Source organism: Microcebus murinus, chromosome 11 (assembly GCF_040939455.1).
Source record: "Microcebus murinus isolate Inina chromosome 11, M.murinus_Inina_mat1.0, whole genome shotgun sequence".
Classification (NCBI taxonomy): Eukaryota; Metazoa; Chordata; class Mammalia; order Primates; family Cheirogaleidae; genus Microcebus; species Microcebus murinus.
The window spans coordinates 34,089,230-34,092,764 of record NC_134114.1 but is presented as its reverse complement, the minus strand read 5'-3'; the positions used below and the strand labels follow the sequence as shown (position 1 = coordinate 34,092,764).

At 38.6% G+C, this 3,535-nt stretch overlaps 1 pseudogene; it reads left to right on the top strand.

Moving 5' to 3' along the window:
* Window positions 1–269: 269 nt before the first annotated feature.
* Window positions 270–1,223, top strand: LOC105857766 (syntaxin-18 pseudogene; annotated as a pseudogene).
* Window positions 1,224–3,535: the final 2,312 nt, after the last annotated feature.

Here is a 3,535-nt window from a genome sequence, read left to right as displayed (position 1 = left end):
AAAAAACAGTCTCCAAAAGTTACATACTGCATGGTTCCATTTATATAACATTTTTGAAATGATGAAATTTTAGAAATGGAAGAGATTAATGATTGCCAGGGTCAGGGATAGGGAAGAGTAGAATGTAGATGAATGCAGTTATAAAAGGGAACCAGACACTGCATTTGCTTCTTCAGTTTACTTGTCTGCCACTCCTTCCCCCCCCCAGCTGAGATCAGAAGCCAGATTCAACTGAACGCTCCCTTCCTTTTGTCTCTGGCAGTATATCTCACATTGGCAAACTGAGAGATTTTCTTCTGGAACACAGGAAAGATTATATTAATGCTTATAGCTATATCATGTCTGATTATGGAAGGATGACAGACACAGAACGAGACCAGATAGGCCAGGATGCTCAGATATTCATGAGGACCTGTTCTGAAGCAATTCAACAACTAAGAACAGAAGCCCACAAGGAGATACATTCCCAGCAAGTGAAGGAGCACAGGACGTCTGTTTTGGATTTCATTGAAGATTACTTAAAAAGAGTGTGTAAACTTTACTCAGAACAAAGAGCCATCCAAGTTAAAAGAGTGGTGGATAAGAAAAGACTATCTAAGCTGGAACCAGAACCAAATACAAAAACAAGAGAATCCACATCTGAGAAGGTGTCACAGAATCCTTCAAAAGACTCTGAGGAAAAACCTACCACTGAAGAATATCCAGAAAAGATTTCAGCCAAAGCACAACCTGAATTGGGAACCTGGGGAGAGGGCAAAGGTGAAGATGAATTATCCCCAGAAGAAATACAAATGTTTGAACAAGAAAATCAGCAGCTAATTGGCGAAATGAACAGCTTGTTTGATGAAGTGAGGCAAATTGAAGGGAAAGTGGTTGAAATTTCCAGGCTCCAAGAGATATTCATGGAAAAGGTTTTACAACAGGAAGCCGAGATTGACAGCATTCACCAGTTAGTTGTAGGGGCGACTGAGAACATCAAGGAGGGCAATGAAGACATAAGAGAGGCCATTAAAAACAATGCTGGCTTCCGCGTGTGGATCCTCTTCTTCCTTGTGATGTGCTCCTTCTCCTTGCTCTACCTTGACTGGTATGACAGCTAGCGTGGGACATGCTGACAAACTGAGCTCTCCTGTGTCTCCGGCATTGGAGTGTGGTGGTGACCAGATTTTATCACGGAGCCACTTGAGGAAGAGGGGGTTGAGACAGACATATGTACTCCCACAAAAGGGCGCCCAACCAGTGGTGCTGAGCCCATTTAGCAGCTGAAACAGAAAGCGGTGGGCATGGGAGGAAAGTGGTCTGTGTAGCCACCATGAGGCGAGACAGACTGAATGGGGAGAGCAGGTTATCAACAGCACCTAAACGTAAGGCCACCTTGGCAGGGGCTTGCTGCATGGTTAATAACGTCTCTCCACAAATTATTACTTCTTTGTTTCCTTGTGGCTTCTTGTCTGCCTGAGTCAACCAATACACAGACTCATTGTATCACAGAAAATTCACATTTGCCTTGTTAATCTAATAAATACAATTACAACCAAAAAACAAAAGGGAACCATGAGGGATTCTTATTATGAGGAAACAACTCTGTATCTTGCCTGTAATTGAGGATGCACGAACCTATGCATATGATAAAATGTATAGAACTAAATACATACACACTCAAATGAGTAAAAGCAAAACTGAGAAAATCTGAATAAGACAGCTGAATTGTATCAATGTCAATAACTAGGCTGTGGCATTGTATTACAGTTTTGTAAGATATTGTCATTTGTAAAAACTGAGTAAAGGGTACAGGGTATCTCTCTGAATTGTTTTCTAAAACTGCATGTGAATCTATAATTATTTCAATAAACATTTCAATTTAAAAAGTCAAAGAAGCAAATATGAACAAATTACCTTGAATTATTCTCTAGTTATATCACTCATGTATCTATCACTTGTCTTAGCCTGCTCTGTGTTGGTATAAAGGAATATCTGAGACTCGGAAACTTATAAAGAAGAAAGGTTTCTTTGGCTCATGATTCTGCTGACTGGAGGATCAGGCATCTGATGAAAGTCTCAGGCTGCTTCTACTCAGGACAAAAGGTAAAGGGGAATCAGCATGTGCAGAGGTCACATGGCAAGAGAGGAAGCAAGAGAGAGAGAGGGGAAGAAGGTGTCAGGCTCTTTTTAACAACCAGCTCTCAGGGAATTAATAGAGAACTCACTCACCCCTGAGAGAAGGCATTAATCTACTTATGAGTAATATATACCCATTACCCAAATGCCCCACCTCTAACATTAGGGACTAAATTTCAAAATGAGATTTGGAGGAGACAAACATCCAAACTATAGCATCACTTTAAAAACATATTTTAAAATTAATTTACTAAAATTTTTCACTGGGAACCATCTGAACTGGGTCACTTTCTACATCTCAGTTATCCATTAATGCTGGGATCCAGAAACTAGATGATTTCACAACTGACAGAATAAAAACCCCAACCCAAGACCTCAAAATTACTACAGGCAAAACATTTGAAGCTCACTTCCTTCACTTTTCTCATTGGAGAAAGTAGAAACAAACACATACTTCAGATAATTTTCAAAAGGGACAAAAAACTTATATGATGTTTATTTTAACACTCACACACTCTCACACACATCGCTTGGCCATTCATCAATCTTACTGGTGCCACATCATTACTGTCCCATCACTGGGTTTAGCCAGTGAGCTCATATTTATAAGGCAATCGATTCATTTTTTAAATACTTTACATTTGCCAAGGTCTCTAACATCAAGGAGAGTTGTTCTATTTTCATCAATACTGTTAATAAATATATTGTACTACAAATGCAAAAATGGCAAATGACAAATAATGATCTATGGAGGTAATCTATGTGGATACTTGTTGATTAGATAAGATTTAAAATCATTCAGTCTGTGCCTGTGCTATAATTTTGAGCTTCTTACCAGTATAATATAGTTTTTCTAGGTATCTTAAAATTGAGCAATGCTTCTCCCTATAACAGTATAATGCTACATTATCAGTACATGGAATTCGTACATCAGAAGCTAGATGTCTTTATTCCCTAGATCTATCACCACACTTAGTAATTAGAAATTATCACAAGTAATTCCTACAAGGAAAAATAATTTGTACTCTGATGTGGGGCAGGAAGGAAATAAAGTAAATTAGGAGTGTGAGGGAGACATCACTTCTGGCTCGTGTTATTGGTTCATTATCTGTAATGAATGACGCCAGCAGTTACTGAGTGCCTGCTCCATGCTAGGAGCTGTTCACACCTATCATTTTTAATTCTCACCAAATATCCCCACATTATTTAGAATGTTCTCTCCATTATAAGACCAGCAAACTGAGACAGAATTTCAGCAAATTGCATTTTTTTTCCAATATTAATCTATCGGTCTACAAATCCTTAGAATGAGAAATTATCTGTGACCTGATAAGCAAAAATGCCATGACACTTGTGTCTGCTTGGTTATAATTAGAAAAGCTACTGAGCTTTATATACCAATAACGTCACTGCTATC